This window comes from Eucyclogobius newberryi, unplaced genomic scaffold (genome assembly GCF_026437365.1).
Source record: "Eucyclogobius newberryi isolate DKJ021-1_F unplaced genomic scaffold, fEucNew1.0.hap1 SCAF_7, whole genome shotgun sequence".
NCBI lineage: Eukaryota > Metazoa > Chordata > Actinopteri > Gobiiformes > Gobiidae > Eucyclogobius > Eucyclogobius newberryi.
The window spans coordinates 41,703,693-41,721,808 of NW_027316389.1; the positions used below are offsets into that span (position 1 = coordinate 41,703,693).

The following is an 18,116-nucleotide window of genomic DNA, read 5'->3' on the forward strand; positions in this document are numbered from 1 at the left end:
GAAATATCCAGCCCTTCCACTCAAAACGTCTCCGAGAATTTTTGTCCACTTCCGGAGCAGACAAACGGCAAGGAAGCGTTTAACATGAGGGTATGATGGCACATTTGCATGTAACGTGACGGCGAAAACAAACTGAATGACTTTTTTTAACCTGAGAGAGGAGGTGCACCGTTCTCAGAGGTACTGCAATACCGAGCCGATGCGTGGAGTGGACGGAGCAAGCCCCAAATTCCATCTCCCTGGTCCAAAAATCAATTTAATATACGGTCCCCGGGTAGGGGACGTATCAGATATTAAACTGATAAGAACAGATACTACACTTGATCTTAGCCAAAAGGCCGAGAAGCGATGCCCACAATGGGTTCGGGGAGCAGTGAGCTCTCCCCACGCTGACCCTCCCGTCAACGGTCCAAAGCGGCGCCCGCGCAAAGCGCCCGGCGGAGGGGCCGGAGCGCGAGCGGCGTACATGGAAACGACCCTTTGGGTTTTTTTTTTTTTTCCTCTGACAAAAAACAAGAGGGGAGAGCGCGAACGCAGTCCCCCACTACCAGAAATTATGCAGTTGAGATTCCCACATTTGGGGAATTCACAGGGGTCAGCACATCCTGTTTGTGCAATGGACGAGCCTCGCCCTGGGTGAACCACCTTCCTGATCATGGTGTCGCCCCTGCCAGGTAAGTATGAGTTGCTCCGCTCCGAGCCAAGGCCCAGGCCCTGGAAGAGGCAATGTGGCAGCACGGTCCTTCCGGCCATTTGCATGGACCAGCTTCCACCCGACGATTGAGCCCCAGGTTAAACGGCAGCGATACACACGCAAGTCTGTGCGTTCTAAGCACTCTTTTTTACTTTTAAAGTTCTTGAACACGGGATGCCAAACGGAGGGTACGCAAGGGCATGTTTAAAGGCCGACAAGACACAACCTTTGCTCTTGGAGGATGACCGCTTGCTTGCTTTAGACATAGGTAGAAAAGCCCCGCATTGAAGCAGGGCATCAAAAAATTGGAAAGATCTCTTGTTGTCCCTCTCCACGGAAATCTTTAGTAAAAGGCGAAAGATTTATACGCTCTGAAGAGAAACAAGAGTGCCACGTTGCAGCGCCACACGGCGTCCAGTACTTGAGGGCACACGGGGCTTCATCACGGGCAGTGTACTTCTGTTCACGCGCTCATTTGCATCGGCGGTCGCGCGGCAAAAGGGACGCGACAGGCTCGCACGTCGTTTCTGTAGTGTAGCGGTTATCACGTTCGCCTAACGCGCGAAAGGTCCTCGGCTCGAAACCGGGCAGAAACAAAGCCTCCTTTTATGTTTGCTTCAATCTTTAACACGGTTCATTCCAAACTCGATGGTTTATTCCTAGAAAAGAGGGAGGAGCGGAGGAATTGTCGGCGTAGTCCTTCAAACTTTTCATCACAGAGATCGGGGGAAAAAGACACCGACACACACGCCCCAAAAAAAAAAAAAAAAAAAAGGGGCCCCCCCTGCAGCCCCATATGTCCTCGTTAGTATAGTGGACAGTATCTCCGCTTGTCACGCGGAAGACCTGGGTTCGATTCCCAGACGGGGAGAGAAAGTGCGTTTTACCCAGCACGAAAGCGTTGCACTGACGCTGAGGACTTGTCCCACCAACGTACCTGCGCTACACTATCGCTTCTGTAGTGTAGCGGTTATCACGTTTGCCTCACACGCAAAAGGTCCCCGGCTCGAAACCGGGCAGAAGCACGCCCTCATGCGAAGACTTTACTTGTCGAGGATGGGTTTGAAAGTCGGTGTTGCGTTTGACCCCCCCCCCAAAAAAAAAAAAAAACAACTAGTCACATGTACTGTACTCCACAAAGGGGCCACTCAAATTCCAAAGGTGGCCTATTTTGCACAAGGGTTTACGTGGAATGGGCTACCTCCCAAGGGGGTTGGGTTTAGGAACAGATACTTCACCTTCCCTCCCCCTCTTCTCCAGTCAGGGCTTTTGGCGGGAGATTTGAAATATCCAGCCCTTCCACTCAAAACGTCTCCGAGAATTTTTGTCCACTTCCGGAGCAGACAAACGGCAAGGAAGCGTTTAACATGAGGGTATGATGGCACATTTGCATGTAACGTGACGGCGAAAACAAACTGAATGACTTTTTTTAACCTGAGAGAGGAGGTGCACCGTTCTCGGAGGTACTGCAATACCGAGCCGATGCGTGGAGTGGACGGAGCAAGCCCCAAATTCCATCTCCGTGGTCCAAAAATCAATTTAATATACGGTCCCCGGGTAGGGGACGTATCAGATATTAAACTGATAAGAACAGATACTACACTTGATCTTAGCCAAAAGGCCGAGAAGCGATGCCCACAATGGGTTCGGGGAGCAGTGAGCTCTCCCCACGCTGACCCTCCCGTCAACGGTCCAAAGCGGCGCCCGCGCAAAGCGCCCGGCGGAGGGGCCGGAGCGCGAGCGGCGTACATGGAAACGACCCTTTGGGTTTTTTTTTTTTTCCTCTGACAAAAAACAAGAGGGGAGAGCGCGAACGCAGTCCCCCACTACCAGAAATTATGCAGTTGAGATTCCCACATTTGGGGAATTCACAGGGGTCAGCACATCCTGTTTGTGCAATGGACGAGCCTCGCCCTGGGTGAACCACCTTCCTGATCATGGTGTCGCCCCTGCCAGGTAAGTATGAGTTGCTCCGCTCCGAGCCAAGGCCCAGGCCCTGGAAGAGGCAATGTGGCAGCACGGTCCTTCCGGCCATTTGCATGGACCAGCTTCCACCCGACGATTGAGCCCCAGGTTAAACGGCAGCGATACACACGCAAGTCTGTGCGTTCTAAGCACTCTTTTTTACTTTTAAAGTTCTTGAACACGGGATGCCAAACGGAGGGTACGCAAGGGCATGTTTAAAGGCCGACAAGACACAACCTTTGCTCTTGGAGGATGACCGCTTGCTTGCTTTAGACATAGGTAGAAAAGCCCCGCATTGAAGCAGGGCATCAAAAAATTGGAAAGATCTCTTGTTGTCCCTCTCCACGGAAATCTTTAGTAAAAGGCGAAAGATTTATACGCTCTGAAGAGAAACAAGAGTGCCACGTTGCAGCGCCACACGGCGTCCAGTACTTGAGGGCACACGGGGCTTCATCACGGGCAGTGTACTTCTGTTCACGCGCTCATTTGCATCGGCGGTCGCGCGGCAAAAGGGACGCGACAGGCTCGCACGTCGTTTCTGTAGTGTAGCGGTTATCACGTTCGCCTAACGCGCGAAAGGTCCTCGGCTCGAAACCGGGCAGAAACAAAGCCTCCTTTTATGTTTGCTTCAATCTTTAACACGGTTCATTCCAAACTCGATGGTTTATTCCTAGAAAAGAGGGAGGAGCGGAGGAATTGTCGGCGTAGTCCTTCAAACTTTTCATCACAGAGATCGGGGGAAAAAGACACCGACACACACGCCCCAAAAAAAAAAAAAAAAAAAGGGGCCCCCCTGCAGCCCCATATGTCCTCGTTAGTATAGTGGACAGTATCTCCGCTTGTCACGCGGAAGACCTGGGTTCGATTCCCAGACGGGGAGAGAAAGTGCGTTTTACCCAGCACGAAAGCGTTGCACTGACGCTGAGGACTTGTCCCACCAACGTACCTGCGCTACACTATCGCTTCTGTAGTGTAGCGGTTATCACGTTTGCCTCACAAGCAAAAGGTCCCCGGCTTGAAACCGGGCAGAAGCACGCCCTCATGCGAAGACTTTACTTGTCGAGGATGGGTTTGAAAGTCGGTGTTGCGTTTGACCCCCCCCAAAAAAAAACAAAACAACTAGTCACATGTACTGTACTCCACAAAGGGGCCACTCAAATTCCAAAGGTGGTCTATTTTGCACAAGGGTTTACGTGGAATGGGCTACCTCCCAAGGGGGTTGGGTTTAGGAACAGATACTTCACCTTCCCTCCCCCTCTTCTCCAGTCAGGGCTTTTGGCGGGAGATTTGAAATATCCAGCCCTTCCACTCAAAACGTCTCCGAGAATTTTTGTCCACTTCCGGAGCAGACAAACGGCAAGGAAGCGTTTAACATGAGGGTATGATGGCACATTTGCATGTAACGTGACGGCGAAAACAAACTGAATGACTTTTTTTAACCTGAGAGAGGAGGTGCACCGTTCTCGGAGGTACTGCAATACCGAGCCGATGCGTGGAGTGGACGGAGCAAGCCCCAAATTCCATCTCCCTGGTCCAAAAATCAATTTAATATACGGTCCCCGGGTAGGGGACGTATCAGATATTAAACTGATAAGAACAGATACTACACTTGATCTTAGCCAAAAGGCCGAGAAGCGATGCCCACAATGGGTTCGGGGAGCAGTGAGCTCTCCCCACGCTGACCCTCCCGTCAACGGTCCAAAGCGGCGCCCGCGCAAAGCGCCCGGCGGAGGGGCCGGAGCGCGAGCGGCGTACATGGAAACGACCCTTTGGGTTTTTTTTTTTTTCCTCTGACAAAAAACAAGAGGGGAGAGCGCGAACGCAGTCCCCCACTACCAGAAATTATGCAGTTGAGATTCCCACATTTGGGGAATTCACAGGGGTCAGCACATCCTGTTTGTGCAATGGACGAGCCTCGCCCTGGGTGAACCACCTTCCTGATCATGGTGTCGCCCCTGCCAGGTAAGTATGAGTTGCTCCGCTCCGAGCCAAGGCCCAGGCCCTGGAAGAGGCAATGTGGCAGCACGGTCCTTCCGGCCATTTGCATGGACCAGCTTCCACCCGACGATTGAGCCCCAGGTTAAACGGCAGCGATACACACGCAAGTCTGTGCGTTCTAAGCACTCTTTTTTACTTTTAAAGTTCTTGAACACGGGATGCCAAACGGAGGGTACGCAAGGGCATGTTTAAAGGCCGACAAGACACAACCTTTGCTCTTGGAGGATGACCGCTTGCTTGCTTTAGACATAGGTAGAAAAGCCCCGCATTGAAGCAGGGCATCAAAAAATTGGAAAGATCTCTTGTTGTCCCTCTCCACGGAAATCTTTAGTAAAAGGCGAAAGATTTATACGCTCTGAAGAGAAACAAGAGTGCCACGTTGCAGCGCCACACGGCGTCCAGTACTTGAGGGCACACGGGGCTTCATCACGGGCAGTGTACTTCTGTTCACGCGCTCATTTGCATCGGCGGTCGCGCGGCAAAAGGGACGCGACAGGCTCGCACGTCGTTTCTGTAGTGTAGCGGTTATCACGTTCGCCTAACGCGCGAAAGGTCCTCGGCTCGAAACCGGGCAGAAACAAAGCCTCCTTTTATGTTTGCTTCAATCTTTAACACGGTTCATTCCAAACTCGATGGTTTATTCCTAGAAAAGAGGGAGGAGCGGAGGAATTGTCGGCGTAGTCCTTCAAACTTTTCATCACAGAGATCGGGGGAAAAAGACACCGACACACACGCCCCAAAAAAAAAAAAAAAAAAAAGGGGCCCCCCTGCAGCCCCATATGTCCTCGTTAGTATAGTGGACAGTATCTCCGCTTGTCACGCGGAAGACCTGGGTTCGATTCCCAGACGGGGAGAGAAAGTGCGTTTTACCCAGCACGAAAGCGTTGCACTGACGCTGAGGACTTGTCCCACCAACGTACCTGCGCTACACTATCGCTTCTGTAGTGTAGCGGTTATCACGTTTGCCTCACACGCAAAAGGTCCCCGGCTCGAAACCGGGCAGAAGCACGCCCTCATGCGAAGACTTTACTTGTCGAGGATGGGTTTGAAAGTCGGTGTTGCGTTTGACCCCCCCCAAAAAAAAAAAAAACAACTAGTCACATGTACTGTACTCCACAAAGGGGCCACTCAAATTCCAAAGGTGGCCTATTTTGCACAAGGGTTTACGTGGAATGGGCTACCTCCCAAGGGGGTTGGGTTTAGGAACAGATACTTCACCTTCCCTCCCCCTCTTCTCCAGTCAGGGCTTTTGGCGGGAGATTTGTAATATCCAGCCCTTCCACTCAAAACGTCTCCGAGAATATTTGTCCACTTCCGGAGCAGACAAACGGCAAGGAAGCGTTTAACATGAGGGTATGATGGCACATTTGCATGTAACGTGACGGCGAAAACAAACTGAATGACTTTTTTTAACCTGAGAGAGGAGGTGCACCGTTCTCGGAGGTACTGCAATACCGAGCCGATGCGTGGAGTGGACGGAGCAAGCCCCAAATTCCATCTCCCTGGTCCAAAAATCAATTTAATATACGGTCCCCGGGTAGGGGACGTATCAGATATTAAACTGATAAGAACAGATACTACACTTGATCTTAGCCAAAAGGCCGAGAAGCGATGCCCACAATGGGTTCGGGGAGCAGTGAGCTCTCCCCACGCTGACCCTCCCGTCAACGGTCCAAAGCGGCGCCCGCGCAAAGCGCCCGGCGGAGGGGCCGGAGCGCGAGCGGCGTACATGGAAACAACCCTTTGTTTTTTTTTTTTTTTCCTCTGACAAAAAACAAGAGGGGAGAGCGCGAACGCAGTCCCCCACTACCAGAAATTATGCAGTTGAGATTCCCACATTTGGGGAATTCACAGGGGTCAGCACATCCTGTTTGTGCAATGGACGAGCCTCGCCCTGGGTGAACCACCTTCCTGATCATGGTGTCGCCCCTGCCAGGTAAGTATGAGTTGCTCCGAGCCAAGGCCCAGGCCCTGGAAGAGGCAATGTGGCAGCATGGTCCTTCCGGCCATTTGCATGGACCAGCTTCCACCCGACGATTGAGCCCCAGGTTAAACGGCAGCGATACACACGCAAGTCTGTGCGTTCTAAGCACTCTTTTTTACTTTTAAAGTTCTTGAACACGGGATGCCAAACGGAGGGTACGCAAGGGCATGTTTAAAGGCCGACAAGACACAACCTTTGCTCTTGGAGGATGACCGCTTGCTTGCTTTAGACATAGGTAGAAAAGCCCCGCATTGAAGCAGGGCATCAAAAAATTGGAAAGATCTCTTGTTGTCCCTCTCCACAGAAATCTTTAGTAAAAGACGAAAGATTTATACGCTCTGAAGAGAAACAAGAGTGCCACGTTGCAGCGCCACACGGCGTCCAGTACTTGAGGGCACACGGGGCTTCATCACGGGCAGTGTACTTCTGTTCACGCGCTCATTTGCATCGGCGGTCGCGCGGCAAAAGGGACGCGACAGGCTCGCACGTCGTTTCTGTAGTGTAGCGGTTATCACGTTCGCCTAACGCGCGAAAGGTCCTCGGCTCGAAACCGGGCAGAAACAAAGCCTCCTTTTATGTTTGCTTCAATCTTTAACACGGTTCATTCCAAACTCGATGGTTTATTCCTAGAAAAGAGGGAGGAGCGGAGGAATTGTCGGCGTAGTCCTTCAAACTTTTCATCACAGAGATCGGGGGAAAAAGACACCGACACACACGCCCCAAAAAAAAAAAAAAAAAAAAGGGGCCCCCCTGCAGCCCCATATGTCCTCGTTAGTATAGTGGACAGTATCTCCGCTTGTCACGCGGAAGACCTGGGTTCGATTCCCAGACGGGGAGAGAAAGTGCGTTTTACCCAGCACGAAAGCGTTGCACTGACGCTGAGGACTTGTCCCACCAACGTACCTGCGCTACACTATCGCTTCTGTAGTGTAGCGGTTATCACGTTTGCCTCACACGCAAAAGGTCCCCGGCTCGAAACCGGGCAGAAGCACGCCCTCATGCGAAGACTGTACTTGTCGAGGATGGGTTTGAAAGTCGGTGTTGCGTTTGACCCCCCCCCCAAAAAAAAACAAAACAACTAGTCACATGTACTGTACTCCACAAAGGGGCCACTCAAATTCCAAAGGTGGCCTATTTTGCACAAGGGTTTACGTGGAATGGGCTACCTCCCAAGGGGGTTGGGTTTAGGAACAGATACTTCACCTTCCCTCCCCCTCTTCTCCAGTCAGGGCTTTTGGCGGGAGATTTGAAATATCCAGCCCTTCCACTCAAAACGTCTCCGAGAATTTTTGTCCACTTCCGGAGCAGACAAACGGCAAGGAAGCGTTTAACATGAGGGTATGATGGCACATTTGCATGTAACGTGACGGCGAAAACAAACTGAATGACTTTTTTTAACCTGAGAGAGGAGGTGCACCGTTCTCGGAGGTACTGCAATACCGAGCCGATGCGTGGAGTGGACGGAGCAAGCCCCAAATTCCATCTCCCTGGTCCAAAAATCAATTTAATATACGGTCCCCGGGTAGGGGACGTATCAGATATTAAACTGATAAGAACAGATACTACACTTGATCTTAGCCAAAAGGCCGAGAAGCGATGCCCACAATGGGTTCGGGGAGCAGTGAGCTCTCCCCACGCTGACCCTCCCGTCAACGGTCCAAAGCGGCGCCCGCGCAAAGCGCCCGGCGGAGGGGCCGGAGCGCGAGCGGCGTACATGGAAACGACCCTTTGGGTTTTTTTTTTTTTCCTCTGACAAAAAACAAGAGGGGAGAGCGCGAACGCAGTCCCCCACTACCAGAAATTATGCAGTTGAGATTCCCACATTTGGGGAATTCACAGGGGTCAGCACATCCTGTTTGTGCAATGGACGAGCCTCGCCCTGGGTGAACCACCTTCCTGATCATGGTGTCGCCCCTGCCAGGTAAGTATGAGTTGCTCCGCTCCGAGCCAAGGCCCAGGCCCTGGAAGAGGCAATGTGGCAGCATGGTCCTTCCGGCCATTTGCATGGACCAGCTTCCACCCGACGATTGAGCCCCAGGTTAAACGGCAGCGATACACACGCAAGTCTGTGCGTTCTAAGCACTCTTTTTTACTTTTAAAGTTCTTGAACACGGGATGCCAAACGGAGGGTACGCAAGGGCATGTTTAAAGGCCGACAAGACACAACCTTTGCTCTTGGAGGATGACCGCTTGCTTGCTTTAGACATAGGTAGAAAAGCCCCGCATTGAAGCAGGGCATCAAAAAATTGGAAAGATCTCTTGTTGTCCCTCTCCACGGAAATCTTTAGTAAAAGGCGAAAGATTTATACGCTCTGAAGAGAAACAAGAGTGCCACGTTGCAGCGCCACACGGCGTCCAGTACTTGAGGGCACACGGGGCTTCATCACGGGCAGTGTACTTCTGTTCACGCGCTCATTTGCATCGGCGGTCGCGCGGCAAAAGGGACGCGACAGGCTCGCACGTCGTTTCTGTAGTGTAGCGGTTATCACGTTCGCCTAACGCGCGAAAGGTCCTCGGCTCGAAACCGGGCAGAAACAAAGCCTCCTTTTATGTTTGCTTCAATCTTTAACACGGTTCATTCCAAACTCGATGGTTTATTCCTAGAAAAGAGGGAGGAGCGGAGGAATTGTCGGCGTAGTCCTTCAAACTTTTCATCACAGAGATCGGGGGAAAAAGACACCGACACACACGCCCCAAAAAAAAAAAAAAAAAAAAGGGGCCCCCCTGCAGCCCCATATGTCCTCGTTAGTATAGTGGACAGTATCTCCGCTTGTCACGCGGAAGACCTGGGTTCGATTCCCAGACGGGGAGAGAAAGTGCGTTTTACCCAGCATGAAAGCTTTGCACTGACGCTGAGGACTTGTCCCACCAACGTACCTGCGCTACACTATCGCTTCTGTAGTGTAGCGGTTATCACGTTTGCCTCACACGCAAAAGGTCCCCGGCTCGAAACCGGGCAGAAGCACGCCCTCATGCGAAGACTTTACTTGTCGAGGATGGGTTTGAAAGTCGGTGTTGCGTTTGACCCCCCCCCCAAAAAAAAAAAAAACAACTAGTCACATGTACTGTACTCCACAAAGGGGCCACTCAAATTCCAAAGGTGGCCTATTTTGCACAAGGGTTTACGTGGAATGGGCTACCTCCCAAGGGGGTTGGGTTTAGGAACAGATACTTCACCTTCCCTCCCCCTCTTCTCCAGTCAGGGCTTTTGGCGGGAGATTTGAAATATCCAGCCCTTCCACTCAAAACGTCTCCGAGAATTTTTGTCCACTTCCGGAGCAGACAAACGGCAAGGAAGCGTTTAACATGAGGGTATGATGGCACATTTGCATGTAACGTGACGGCGAAAACAAACTGAATGACTTTTTTTAACCTGAGAGAGGAGGTGCACCGTTCTCGGAGGTACTGCAATACCGAGCCGATGCGTGGAGTGGACGGAGCAAGCCCCAAATTCCATCTCCCTGGTCCAAAAATCAATTTAATATACGGTCCCCGGGTAGGGGACGTATCAGATATTAAACTGATAAGAACAGATACTACACTTGATCTTAGCCAAAAGGCCGAGAAGCGATGCCCACAATGGGTTCGGGGAGCAGTGAGCTCTCCCCACGCTGACCCTCCCGTCAACGGTCCAAAGCGGCGCCCGCGCAAAGCGCCCGGCGGAGGGGCCGGAGCGCGAGCGGCGTACATGGAAACGACCCTTTGGGTTTTTTTTTTTTTCCTCTGACAAAAAACAAGAGGGGAGAGCGCGAACGCAGTCCCCCACTACCAGAAATTATGCAGTTGAGATTCCCACATTTGGGGAATTCACAGGGGTCAGCACATCCTGTTTGTGCAATGGACGAGCCTCGCCCTGGGTGAACCACCTTCCTGATCATGGTGTCGCCCCTGCCAGGTAAGTATGAGTTGCTCCGCTCCGAGCCAAGGCCCAGGCCCTGGAAGAGGCAATGTGGCAGCACGGTCCTTCCGGCCATTTGCATGGACCAGCTTCCACCCGACGATTGAGCCCCAGGTTAAACGGCAGCGATACACACGCAAGTCTGTGCGTTCTAAGCACTCTTTTTTACTTTTAAAGTTCTTGAACACGGGATGCCAAACGGAGGGTACGCAAGGGCATGTTTAAAGGCCGACAAGACACAACCTTTGCTCTTGGAGGATGACCGCTTGCTTGCTTTAGACATAGGTAGAAAAGCCCCGCATTGAAGCAGGGCATCAAAAAATTGGAAAGATCTCTTGTTGTCCCTCTCCACGGAAATCTTTAGTAAAAGGCGAAAGATTTATACGCTCTGAAGAGAAACAAGAGTGCCACGTTGCAGCGCCACACGGCGTCCAGTACTTGAGGGCACACGGGGCTTCATCACGGGCAGTGTACTTCTGTTCACGCGCTCATTTGCATCGGCGGTCGCGCGGCAAAAGGGACGCGACAGGCTCGCACGTCGTTTCTGTAGTGTAGCGGTTATCACGTTCGCCTAACGCGCGAAAGGTCCTCGGCTCGAAACCGGGCAGAAACAAAGCCTCCTTTTATGTTTGCTTCAATCTTTAACACGGTTCATTCCAAACTCGATGGTTTATTCCTAGAAAAGAGGGAGGAGCGGAGGAATTGTCGGCGTAGTCCTTCAAACTTTTCATCACAGAGATCGGGGGAAAAAGACACCGACACACACGCCCCAAAAAAAAAAAAAAAAAAAAAGGGGCCCCCCTGCAGCCCCATATGTCCTCGTTAGTATAGTGGACAGTATCTCCGCTTGTCACGCGGAAGACCTGGGTTCGATTCCCAGACGGGGAGAGAAAGTGCGTTTTACCCAGCACGAAAGCGTTGCACTGACGCTGAGGACTTGTCCCACCAACGTACCTGCGCTACACTATCGCTTCTGTAGTGTAGCGGTTATCACGTTTGCCTCACACGCAAAAGGTCCCCGGCTCGAAACCGGGCAGAAGCACGCCCTCATGCGAAGACTTTACTTGTCGAGGATGGGTTTGAAAGTCGGTGTTGCGTTTGACCCCCCCCCCCAAAAAAAAACAAAACAACTAGTCACATGTACTGTACTCCACAAAGGGGCCACTCAAATTCCAAAGGTGGCCTATTTTGCACAAGGGTTTACGTGGAATGGGCTACCTCCCAAGGGGGTTGGGTTTAGGAACAGATACTTCACCTTCCCTCCCCCTCTTCTCCAGTCAGGGCTTTTGGCGGGAGATTTGAAATATCCAGCCCTTCCACTCAAAACGTCTCCGAGAATTTTTGTCCACTTCCGGAGCAGACAAACGGCAAGGAAGCGTTTAACATGAGGGTATGATGGCACATTTGCATGTAACGTGACGGCGAAAACAAACTGAATGACTTTTTTTAACCTGAGAGAGGAGGTGCACCGTTCTCGGAGGTACTGCAATACCGAGCCGATGCGTGGAGTGGACGGAGCAAGCCCCAAATTCCATCTCCCTGGTCCAAAAATCAATTTAATATACGGTCCCCGGGTAGGGGACGTATCAGATATTAAACTGATAAGAACAGATACTACACTTGATCTTAGCCAAAAGGCCGAGAAGCGATGCCCACAATGGGTTCGGGGAGCAGTGAGCTCTCCCCACGCTGACCCTCCCGTCAACGGTCCAAAGCGGCGCCCGCGCAAAGCGCCCGGCGGAGGGGCCGGAGCGCGAGCGGCGTACATGGAAACGACCCTTTGGGTTTTTTTTTTTTTCCTCTGACAAAAAACAAGAGGGGAGAGCGCGAACGCAGTCCCCCACTACCAGAAATTATGCAGTTGAGATTCCCACATTTGGGGAATTCACAGGGGTCAGCACATCCTGTTTGTGCAATGGACGAGCCTCGCCCTGGGTGAACCACCTTCCTGATCATGGTGTCGCCCCTGCCAGGTAAGTATGAGTTGCTCCGCTCCGAGCCAAGGCCCAGGCCCTGGAAGAGGCAATGTGGCAGCACGGTCCTTCCGGCCATTTGCATGGACCAGCTTCCACCCGACGATTGAGCCCCAGGTTAAACGGCAGCGATACACACGCAAGTCTGTGCGTTCTAAGCACTCTTTTTTACTTTTAAAGTTCTTGAACACGGGATGCCAAACGGAGGGTACGCAAGGGCATGTTTAAAGGCCGACAAGACACAACCTTTGCTCTTGGAGGATGACCGCTTGCTTGCTTTAGACATAGGTAGAAAAGCCCCGCATTGAAGCAGGGCATCAAAAAATTGGAAAGATCTCTTGTTGTCCCTCTCCACGGAAATCTTTAGTAAAAGGCGAAAGATTTATACGCTCTGAAGAGAAACAAGAGTGCCACGTTGCAGCGCCACACGGCGTCCAGTACTTGAGGGCACACGGGGCTTCATCACGGGCAGTGTACTTCTGTTCACGCGCTCATTTGCATCGGCGGTCGCGCGGCAAAAGGGACGCGACAGGCTCGCACGTCGCTTCTGTAGTGTAGCGGTTATCACGTTCGCCTAACGCGCGAAAGGTCCTCGGCTCGAAACCGGGCAGAAACAAAGCCTCCTTTTATGTTTGCTTCAATCTTTAACACGGTTCATTCCAAACTCGATGGTTTATTCCTAGAAAAGAGGGAGGAGCGGAGGAATTGTCGGCGTAGTCCTTCAAACTTTTCATCACAGAGATCGGGGGAAAAAGACACCGACACACACGCCCCAAAAAAAAAAAAAAAAAAAAAGGGGCCCCCCTGCAGCCCCATATGTCCTCGTTAGTATAGTGGACAGTATCTCCGCTTGTCACGCGGAAGACCTGGGTTCGATTCCCAGACGGGGAGAGAAAGTGCGTTTTACCCAGCACGAAAGCGTTGCACTGACGCTGAGGACTTGTCCCACCAACGTACCTGCGCTACACTATCGCTTCTGTAGTGTAGCGGTTATCACGTTTGCCTCACACGCAAAAGGTCCCCGGCTCGAAACCGGGCAGAAGCACGCCCTCATGCGAAGACTTTACTTGTCGAGGATGGGTTTGAAAGTCGGTGTTGCGTTTGACCCCCCCCAAAAAAAAACAAAACAACTAGTCACATGTACTGTACTCCACAAAGGGGCCACTCAAATTCCAAAGGTGGCCTATTTTGCACAAGGGTTTACGTGGAATGGGCTACCTCCCAAGGGGGTTGGGTTTAGGAACAGATACTTCACCTTCCCTCCCCCTCTTCTCCAGTCAGGGCTTTTGGCGGGAGATTTGAAATATCCAGCCCTTCCACTCAAAACGTCTCCGAGAATTTTTGTCCACTTCCGGAGCAGACAAACGGCAAGGAAGCGTTTAACATGAGGGTATGATGGCACATTTGCATGTAACGTGACGGCGAAAACAAACTGAATGACTTTTTTTAACCTGAGAGAGGAGGTGCACCGTTCTCGGAGGTACTGCAATACCGAGCCGATGCGTGGAGTGGACGGAGCAAGCCCCAAATTCCATCTCCCTGGTCCAAAAATCAATTTAATATACGGTCCCCGGGTAGGGGACGTATCAGATATTAAACTGATAAGAACAGATACTACACTTGATCTTAGCCAAAAGGCCGAGAAGCGATGCCCACAATGGGTTCGGGGAGCAGTGAGCTCTCCCCACGCTGACCCTCCCGTCAACGGTCCAAAGCGGCGCCCGCGCAAAGCGCCCGGCGGAGGGGCCGGAGCGCGAGCGGCGTACATGGAAACGACCCTTTGGGTTTTTTTTTTTTTCCTCTGACAAAAAACAAGAGGGGAGAGCGCGAACGCAGTCCCCCACTACCAGAAATTATGCAGTTGAGATTCCCACATTTGGGGAATTCACAGGGGTCAGCACATCCTGTTTGTGCAATGGACGAGCCTCGCCCTGGGTGAACCACCTTCCTGATCATGGTGTCGCCCCTGCCAGGTAAGTATGAGTTGCTCCGCTCCGAGCCAAGGCCCAGGCCCTGGAAGAGGCAATGTGGCAGCACGGTCCTTCCGGCCATTTGCATGGACCAGCTTCCACCCGACGATTGAGCCCCAGGTTAAACGGCAGCGATACACACGCAAGTCTGTGCGTTCTAAGCACTCTTTTTTACTTTTAAAGTTCTTGAACACGGGATGCCAAACGGAGGGTACGCAAGGGCATGTTTAAAGGCCGACAAGACACAACCTTTGCTCTTGGAGGATGACCGCTTGCTTGCTTTAGACATAGGTAGAAAAGCCCCGCATTGAAGCAGGGCATCAAAAAATTGGAAAGATCTCTTGTTGTCCCTCTCCACGGAAATCTTTAGTAAAAGGCGAAAGATTTATACGCTCTGAAGAGAAACAAGAGTGCCACGTTGCAGCGCCACACGGCGTCCAGTACTTGAGGGCACACGGGGCTTCATCACGGGCAGTGTACTTCTGTTCACGCGCTCATTTGCATCGGCGGTCGCGCGGCAAAAGGGACGCGACAGGCTCGCACGTCGTTTCTGTAGTGTAGCGGTTATCACGTTCGCCTAACGCGCGAAAGGTCCTCGGCTCGAAACCGGGCAGAAACAAAGCCTCCTTTTATGTTTGCTTCAATCTTTAACACGGTTCATTCCAAACTCGATGGTTTATTCCTAGAAAAGAGGGAGGAGCGGAGGAATTGTCGGCGTAGTCCTTCAAACTTTTCATCACAGAGATCGGGGGAAAAAGACACCGACACACACGCCCCAAAAAAAAAAAAAAAAAAAAAGGGGCCCCCCTGCAGCCCCATATGTCCTCGTTAGTATAGTGGACAGTATCTCCGCTTGTCACGCGGAAGACCTGGGTTCGATTCCCAGACGGGGAGAGAAAGTGCGTTTTACCCAGCACGAAAGCGTTGCACTGACGCTGAGGACTTGTCCCACCAACTTACCTGCGCTACACTATCGCTTCTGTAGTGTAGCGGTTATCACGTTTGCCTCACACGCAAAAGGTCCCCGGCTCGAAACCGGGCAGAAGCACGCCCTCATGCGAAGACTTTACTTGTCGAGGATGGGTTTGAAAGTCGGTGTTGCGTTTGACCCCCCCCAAAAAAAAAAAAAACAACTAGTCACATGTACTGTACTCCACAAAGGGGCCACTCAAATTCCAAAGGTGGCCTATTTTGCACAAGGGTTTACGTGGAATGGGCTACCTCCCAAGGGGGTTGGGTTTAGGAACAGATACTTCACCTTCCCTCCCCCTCTTCTCCAGTCAGGGCTTTTGGCGGGAGATTTGAAATATCCAGCCCTTCCACTCAAAACGTCTCCGAGAATTTTTGTCCACTTCCGGAGCAGACAAACGGCAAGGAAGCGTTTAACATGAGGGTATGATGGCACATTTGCATGTAACGTGACGGCGAAAACAAACTGAATGACTTTTTTTAACCTGAGAGAGGAGGTGCACCGTTCTCGGAGGTACTGCAATACCGAGCCGATGCGTGGAGTGGACGGAGCAAGCCCCAAATTCCATCTCCCTGGTCCAAAAATCAATTTAATATACGGTCCCCGGGTAGGGGACGTATCAGATATTAAACTGATAAGAACAGATACTACACTTGATCTTAGCCAACAGGCCGAGAAGCGATGCCCACAATGGGTTCGGGGAGCAGTGAGCTCTCCCCACGCTGACCCTCCCGTCAACGGTCCAAAGCGGCGCCCGCGCAAAGCGCCCGGCGGAGGGGCCGGAGCGCGAGCGGCGTACATGGAAACGACCCTTTGGGTTTTTTTTTTTTTCCTCTGACAAAAAACAAGAGGGGAGAGCGCGAACGCAGTCCCCCACTACCAGAAATTATGCAGTTGAGATTCCCACATTTGGGGAATTCACAGGGGTCAGCACATCCTGTTTGTGCAATGGACGAGCCTCGCCCTGGGTGAACCACCTTCCTGATCATGGTGTCGCCCCTGCCAGGTAAGTATGAGTTGCTCCGCTCCGAGCCAAGGCCCAGGCCCTGGAAGAGGCAATGTGGCAGCACGGTCCTTCCGGCCATTTGCATGGACCAGCTTCCACCCGACGATTGAGCCCCAGGTTAAACGGCAGCGATACACACGCAAGTCTGTGCGTTCTAAGCACTCTTTTTTACTTTTAAAGTTCTTGAACACGGGATGCCAAACGGAGGGTACGCAAGGGCATGTTTAAAGGCCGACAAGACACAACCTTTGCTCTTGGAGGATGACCGCTTGCTTGCTTTAGACATAGGTAGAAAAGCCCCGCATTGAAGCAGGGCATCAAAAAATTGGAAAGATCTCTTGTTGTCCCTCTCCACGGAAATCTTTAGTAAAAGGCGAAAGATTTATACGCTCTGAAGAGAAACAAGAGTGCCACGTTGCAGCGCCACACGGCGTCCAGTACTTGAGGGCACACGGGGCTTCATCACGGGCAGTGTACTTCTGTTCACGCGCTCATTTGCATCGGCGGTCGCGCGGCAAAAGGGACGCGACAGGCTCGCACGTCGTTTCTGTAGTGTAGCGGTTATCACGTTCGCCTAACGCGCGAAAGGTCCTCGGCTCGAAACCGGGCAGAAACAAAGCCTCCTTTTATGTTTGCTTCAATCTTTAACACGGTTCATTCCAAACTCGATGGTTTATTCCTAGAAAAGAGGGAGGAGCGGAGGAATTGTCGGCGTAGTCCTTCAAACTTTTCATCACAGAGATCGGGGGAAAAAGACACCGACACACACGCCCCAAAAAAAAAAAAAAAAAAAAAGGGGCCCCCCTGCAGCCCCATATGTCCTCGTTAGTATAGTGGACAGTATCTCCGCTTGTCACGCGGAAGACCTGGGTTCGATTCCCAGACGGGGAGAGAAAGTGCGTTTTACCCAGCACGAAAGCGTTGCACTGACGCTGAGGACTTGTCCCACCAACGTACCTGCGCTACACTATCGCTTCTGTAGTGTAGCGGTTATCACGTTTGCCTCACACGCAAAAGGTCCCCGGCTCGAAACCGGGCAGAAGCACGCCCTCATGCGAAGACTTTACTTGTCGAGGATGGGTTTGAAAGTCGGTGTTGCGTTTGACCCCCCCCCCCAAAAAAAAACAAAACAACTAGTCACATGTACTGTACTCCACAAAGGGGCCACTCAAATTCCAAAGGTGGCCTATTTTGCACAAGGGTTTACGTGGAATGGGCTACCTCCCAAGGGGGTTGGGTTTAGGAACAGATACTTCACCTTCCCTCCCCCTCTTCTCCAGTCAGGGCTTTTGGCGGGAGATTTGAAATATCCAGCCCTTCCACTCAAAACGTCTCCGAGAATTTTTGTCCACTTCCGGAGCAGACAAACGGCAAGGAAGCGTTTAACATGAGGGTATGATGGCACATTTGCATGTAACGTGACGGCGAAAACAAACTGAATGACTTTTTTTAACCTGAGAGAGGAGGTGCACCGTTCTCGGAGGTACTGCAATACCGAGCCGATGCGTGGAGTGGACGGAGCAAGCCCCAAATTCCATCTCCCTGGTCCAAAAATCAATTTAATATACGGTCCCCGGGTAGGGGACGTATCAGATATTAAACTGATAAGAACAGATACTACACTTGATCTTAGCCAAAAGGCCGAGAAGCGATGCCCA

At 51.8% G+C, this 18,116-nt stretch overlaps 53 non-coding genes across 53 annotated transcripts; 25 read left to right on the plus strand and 28 right to left on the minus strand.

Moving 5' to 3' along the window:
• Positions 1–158: 158 nt before the first annotated feature.
• On the minus strand, positions 159–350 carry LOC140349733 (U2 spliceosomal RNA). The gene has a single exon (XR_011924653.1). It is a non-coding gene; the product is annotated as a U2 spliceosomal RNA (small nuclear RNA).
• Positions 351–516: 166 nt separating this feature from the next.
• On the minus strand, positions 517–682 carry LOC140350315 (U1 spliceosomal RNA). The gene has a single exon (XR_011925176.1). It is a non-coding gene; the product is annotated as a U1 spliceosomal RNA (small nuclear RNA).
• A 287-nt stretch (positions 683–969) lies between these two features.
• On the minus strand, positions 970–1,083 carry LOC140349779 (U5 spliceosomal RNA). The gene has a single exon (XR_011924698.1). It is a non-coding gene; the product is annotated as a U5 spliceosomal RNA (small nuclear RNA).
• Positions 1,084–1,217: 134 nt separating this feature from the next.
• Positions 1,218–1,290, plus strand: trnav-aac (transfer RNA valine (anticodon AAC)). The gene has a single exon. It is a non-coding gene; the product is annotated as a tRNA-Val (tRNA).
• A 203-nt stretch (positions 1,291–1,493) lies between these two features.
• On the plus strand, positions 1,494–1,565 carry trnad-guc (transfer RNA aspartic acid (anticodon GUC)). The gene has a single exon. It is a non-coding gene; the product is annotated as a tRNA-Asp (tRNA).
• Positions 1,566–1,646: 81 nt separating this feature from the next.
• On the plus strand, positions 1,647–1,719 carry trnav-cac (transfer RNA valine (anticodon CAC)). Its single transcript has one exon. It is a non-coding gene; the product is annotated as a tRNA-Val (tRNA).
• Positions 1,720–2,135: 416 nt separating this feature from the next.
• LOC140349728 (U2 spliceosomal RNA) lies at positions 2,136–2,327 on the minus strand. The gene has a single exon (XR_011924648.1). It is a non-coding gene; the product is annotated as a U2 spliceosomal RNA (small nuclear RNA).
• A 165-nt stretch (positions 2,328–2,492) lies between these two features.
• LOC140350316 (U1 spliceosomal RNA) lies at positions 2,493–2,658 on the minus strand. Its single transcript, XR_011925177.1, has one exon. It is a non-coding gene; the product is annotated as a U1 spliceosomal RNA (small nuclear RNA).
• A 287-nt stretch (positions 2,659–2,945) lies between these two features.
• LOC140349781 (U5 spliceosomal RNA) lies at positions 2,946–3,059 on the minus strand. Its single transcript, XR_011924699.1, has one exon. It is a non-coding gene; the product is annotated as a U5 spliceosomal RNA (small nuclear RNA).
• A 134-nt stretch (positions 3,060–3,193) lies between these two features.
• Positions 3,194–3,266, plus strand: trnav-aac (transfer RNA valine (anticodon AAC)). Its single transcript has one exon. It is a non-coding gene; the product is annotated as a tRNA-Val (tRNA).
• A 201-nt stretch (positions 3,267–3,467) lies between these two features.
• trnad-guc (transfer RNA aspartic acid (anticodon GUC)) lies at positions 3,468–3,539 on the plus strand. Its single transcript has one exon. It is a non-coding gene; the product is annotated as a tRNA-Asp (tRNA).
• A 567-nt stretch (positions 3,540–4,106) lies between these two features.
• Positions 4,107–4,298, minus strand: LOC140349701 (U2 spliceosomal RNA). The gene has a single exon (XR_011924621.1). It is a non-coding gene; the product is annotated as a U2 spliceosomal RNA (small nuclear RNA).
• Positions 4,299–4,463: 165 nt separating this feature from the next.
• Positions 4,464–4,629, minus strand: LOC140350317 (U1 spliceosomal RNA). The gene has a single exon (XR_011925178.1). It is a non-coding gene; the product is annotated as a U1 spliceosomal RNA (small nuclear RNA).
• Positions 4,630–4,916: 287 nt separating this feature from the next.
• On the minus strand, positions 4,917–5,030 carry LOC140349782 (U5 spliceosomal RNA). The gene has a single exon (XR_011924700.1). It is a non-coding gene; the product is annotated as a U5 spliceosomal RNA (small nuclear RNA).
• A 134-nt stretch (positions 5,031–5,164) lies between these two features.
• trnav-aac (transfer RNA valine (anticodon AAC)) lies at positions 5,165–5,237 on the plus strand. The gene has a single exon. It is a non-coding gene; the product is annotated as a tRNA-Val (tRNA).
• A 202-nt stretch (positions 5,238–5,439) lies between these two features.
• Positions 5,440–5,511, plus strand: trnad-guc (transfer RNA aspartic acid (anticodon GUC)). Its single transcript has one exon. It is a non-coding gene; the product is annotated as a tRNA-Asp (tRNA).
• Positions 5,512–5,592: 81 nt separating this feature from the next.
• Positions 5,593–5,665, plus strand: trnav-cac (transfer RNA valine (anticodon CAC)). Its single transcript has one exon. It is a non-coding gene; the product is annotated as a tRNA-Val (tRNA).
• A 413-nt stretch (positions 5,666–6,078) lies between these two features.
• On the minus strand, positions 6,079–6,270 carry LOC140349702 (U2 spliceosomal RNA). The gene has a single exon (XR_011924622.1). It is a non-coding gene; the product is annotated as a U2 spliceosomal RNA (small nuclear RNA).
• Positions 6,271–6,435: 165 nt separating this feature from the next.
• On the minus strand, positions 6,436–6,601 carry LOC140350318 (U1 spliceosomal RNA). The gene has a single exon (XR_011925179.1). It is a non-coding gene; the product is annotated as a U1 spliceosomal RNA (small nuclear RNA).
• Positions 6,602–6,883: 282 nt separating this feature from the next.
• On the minus strand, positions 6,884–6,997 carry LOC140349827 (U5 spliceosomal RNA). The gene has a single exon (XR_011924743.1). It is a non-coding gene; the product is annotated as a U5 spliceosomal RNA (small nuclear RNA).
• Positions 6,998–7,131: 134 nt separating this feature from the next.
• On the plus strand, positions 7,132–7,204 carry trnav-aac (transfer RNA valine (anticodon AAC)). The gene has a single exon. It is a non-coding gene; the product is annotated as a tRNA-Val (tRNA).
• A 202-nt stretch (positions 7,205–7,406) lies between these two features.
• Positions 7,407–7,478, plus strand: trnad-guc (transfer RNA aspartic acid (anticodon GUC)). The gene has a single exon. It is a non-coding gene; the product is annotated as a tRNA-Asp (tRNA).
• An 81-nt stretch (positions 7,479–7,559) lies between these two features.
• trnav-cac (transfer RNA valine (anticodon CAC)) lies at positions 7,560–7,632 on the plus strand. Its single transcript has one exon. It is a non-coding gene; the product is annotated as a tRNA-Val (tRNA).
• A 415-nt stretch (positions 7,633–8,047) lies between these two features.
• Positions 8,048–8,239, minus strand: LOC140349703 (U2 spliceosomal RNA). Its single transcript, XR_011924623.1, has one exon. It is a non-coding gene; the product is annotated as a U2 spliceosomal RNA (small nuclear RNA).
• A 165-nt stretch (positions 8,240–8,404) lies between these two features.
• Positions 8,405–8,570, minus strand: LOC140350319 (U1 spliceosomal RNA). The gene has a single exon (XR_011925180.1). It is a non-coding gene; the product is annotated as a U1 spliceosomal RNA (small nuclear RNA).
• A 287-nt stretch (positions 8,571–8,857) lies between these two features.
• On the minus strand, positions 8,858–8,971 carry LOC140349783 (U5 spliceosomal RNA). Its single transcript, XR_011924701.1, has one exon. It is a non-coding gene; the product is annotated as a U5 spliceosomal RNA (small nuclear RNA).
• Positions 8,972–9,105: 134 nt separating this feature from the next.
• Positions 9,106–9,178, plus strand: trnav-aac (transfer RNA valine (anticodon AAC)). Its single transcript has one exon. It is a non-coding gene; the product is annotated as a tRNA-Val (tRNA).
• A 202-nt stretch (positions 9,179–9,380) lies between these two features.
• trnad-guc (transfer RNA aspartic acid (anticodon GUC)) lies at positions 9,381–9,452 on the plus strand. Its single transcript has one exon. It is a non-coding gene; the product is annotated as a tRNA-Asp (tRNA).
• Positions 9,453–9,533: 81 nt separating this feature from the next.
• On the plus strand, positions 9,534–9,606 carry trnav-cac (transfer RNA valine (anticodon CAC)). Its single transcript has one exon. It is a non-coding gene; the product is annotated as a tRNA-Val (tRNA).
• Positions 9,607–10,021: 415 nt separating this feature from the next.
• LOC140349704 (U2 spliceosomal RNA) lies at positions 10,022–10,213 on the minus strand. The gene has a single exon (XR_011924624.1). It is a non-coding gene; the product is annotated as a U2 spliceosomal RNA (small nuclear RNA).
• A 165-nt stretch (positions 10,214–10,378) lies between these two features.
• Positions 10,379–10,544, minus strand: LOC140350321 (U1 spliceosomal RNA). The gene has a single exon (XR_011925182.1). It is a non-coding gene; the product is annotated as a U1 spliceosomal RNA (small nuclear RNA).
• A 287-nt stretch (positions 10,545–10,831) lies between these two features.
• Positions 10,832–10,945, minus strand: LOC140349784 (U5 spliceosomal RNA). The gene has a single exon (XR_011924702.1). It is a non-coding gene; the product is annotated as a U5 spliceosomal RNA (small nuclear RNA).
• A 134-nt stretch (positions 10,946–11,079) lies between these two features.
• trnav-aac (transfer RNA valine (anticodon AAC)) lies at positions 11,080–11,152 on the plus strand. The gene has a single exon. It is a non-coding gene; the product is annotated as a tRNA-Val (tRNA).
• Positions 11,153–11,355: 203 nt separating this feature from the next.
• Positions 11,356–11,427, plus strand: trnad-guc (transfer RNA aspartic acid (anticodon GUC)). The gene has a single exon. It is a non-coding gene; the product is annotated as a tRNA-Asp (tRNA).
• Positions 11,428–11,508: 81 nt separating this feature from the next.
• trnav-cac (transfer RNA valine (anticodon CAC)) lies at positions 11,509–11,581 on the plus strand. The gene has a single exon. It is a non-coding gene; the product is annotated as a tRNA-Val (tRNA).
• Positions 11,582–11,997: 416 nt separating this feature from the next.
• LOC140349705 (U2 spliceosomal RNA) lies at positions 11,998–12,189 on the minus strand. The gene has a single exon (XR_011924625.1). It is a non-coding gene; the product is annotated as a U2 spliceosomal RNA (small nuclear RNA).
• A 165-nt stretch (positions 12,190–12,354) lies between these two features.
• Positions 12,355–12,520, minus strand: LOC140350322 (U1 spliceosomal RNA). Its single transcript, XR_011925183.1, has one exon. It is a non-coding gene; the product is annotated as a U1 spliceosomal RNA (small nuclear RNA).
• Positions 12,521–12,807: 287 nt separating this feature from the next.
• LOC140349785 (U5 spliceosomal RNA) lies at positions 12,808–12,921 on the minus strand. The gene has a single exon (XR_011924703.1). It is a non-coding gene; the product is annotated as a U5 spliceosomal RNA (small nuclear RNA).
• A 410-nt stretch (positions 12,922–13,331) lies between these two features.
• trnad-guc (transfer RNA aspartic acid (anticodon GUC)) lies at positions 13,332–13,403 on the plus strand. Its single transcript has one exon. It is a non-coding gene; the product is annotated as a tRNA-Asp (tRNA).
• An 81-nt stretch (positions 13,404–13,484) lies between these two features.
• trnav-cac (transfer RNA valine (anticodon CAC)) lies at positions 13,485–13,557 on the plus strand. The gene has a single exon. It is a non-coding gene; the product is annotated as a tRNA-Val (tRNA).
• Positions 13,558–13,970: 413 nt separating this feature from the next.
• LOC140349706 (U2 spliceosomal RNA) lies at positions 13,971–14,162 on the minus strand. The gene has a single exon (XR_011924626.1). It is a non-coding gene; the product is annotated as a U2 spliceosomal RNA (small nuclear RNA).
• A 165-nt stretch (positions 14,163–14,327) lies between these two features.
• LOC140350323 (U1 spliceosomal RNA) lies at positions 14,328–14,493 on the minus strand. Its single transcript, XR_011925184.1, has one exon. It is a non-coding gene; the product is annotated as a U1 spliceosomal RNA (small nuclear RNA).
• A 287-nt stretch (positions 14,494–14,780) lies between these two features.
• LOC140349786 (U5 spliceosomal RNA) lies at positions 14,781–14,894 on the minus strand. Its single transcript, XR_011924704.1, has one exon. It is a non-coding gene; the product is annotated as a U5 spliceosomal RNA (small nuclear RNA).
• Positions 14,895–15,028: 134 nt separating this feature from the next.
• Positions 15,029–15,101, plus strand: trnav-aac (transfer RNA valine (anticodon AAC)). The gene has a single exon. It is a non-coding gene; the product is annotated as a tRNA-Val (tRNA).
• A 203-nt stretch (positions 15,102–15,304) lies between these two features.
• Positions 15,305–15,376, plus strand: trnad-guc (transfer RNA aspartic acid (anticodon GUC)). Its single transcript has one exon. It is a non-coding gene; the product is annotated as a tRNA-Asp (tRNA).
• Positions 15,377–15,457: 81 nt separating this feature from the next.
• On the plus strand, positions 15,458–15,530 carry trnav-cac (transfer RNA valine (anticodon CAC)). Its single transcript has one exon. It is a non-coding gene; the product is annotated as a tRNA-Val (tRNA).
• A 413-nt stretch (positions 15,531–15,943) lies between these two features.
• On the minus strand, positions 15,944–16,135 carry LOC140349734 (U2 spliceosomal RNA). Its single transcript, XR_011924654.1, has one exon. It is a non-coding gene; the product is annotated as a U2 spliceosomal RNA (small nuclear RNA).
• Positions 16,136–16,300: 165 nt separating this feature from the next.
• On the minus strand, positions 16,301–16,466 carry LOC140350324 (U1 spliceosomal RNA). Its single transcript, XR_011925185.1, has one exon. It is a non-coding gene; the product is annotated as a U1 spliceosomal RNA (small nuclear RNA).
• A 287-nt stretch (positions 16,467–16,753) lies between these two features.
• LOC140349787 (U5 spliceosomal RNA) lies at positions 16,754–16,867 on the minus strand. The gene has a single exon (XR_011924705.1). It is a non-coding gene; the product is annotated as a U5 spliceosomal RNA (small nuclear RNA).
• Positions 16,868–17,001: 134 nt separating this feature from the next.
• trnav-aac (transfer RNA valine (anticodon AAC)) lies at positions 17,002–17,074 on the plus strand. Its single transcript has one exon. It is a non-coding gene; the product is annotated as a tRNA-Val (tRNA).
• A 203-nt stretch (positions 17,075–17,277) lies between these two features.
• On the plus strand, positions 17,278–17,349 carry trnad-guc (transfer RNA aspartic acid (anticodon GUC)). The gene has a single exon. It is a non-coding gene; the product is annotated as a tRNA-Asp (tRNA).
• Positions 17,350–17,430: 81 nt separating this feature from the next.
• On the plus strand, positions 17,431–17,503 carry trnav-cac (transfer RNA valine (anticodon CAC)). Its single transcript has one exon. It is a non-coding gene; the product is annotated as a tRNA-Val (tRNA).
• A 416-nt stretch (positions 17,504–17,919) lies between these two features.
• Positions 17,920–18,111, minus strand: LOC140349707 (U2 spliceosomal RNA). The gene has a single exon (XR_011924627.1). It is a non-coding gene; the product is annotated as a U2 spliceosomal RNA (small nuclear RNA).
• Between the last annotated feature and the right edge of the window lie 5 nt (positions 18,112–18,116).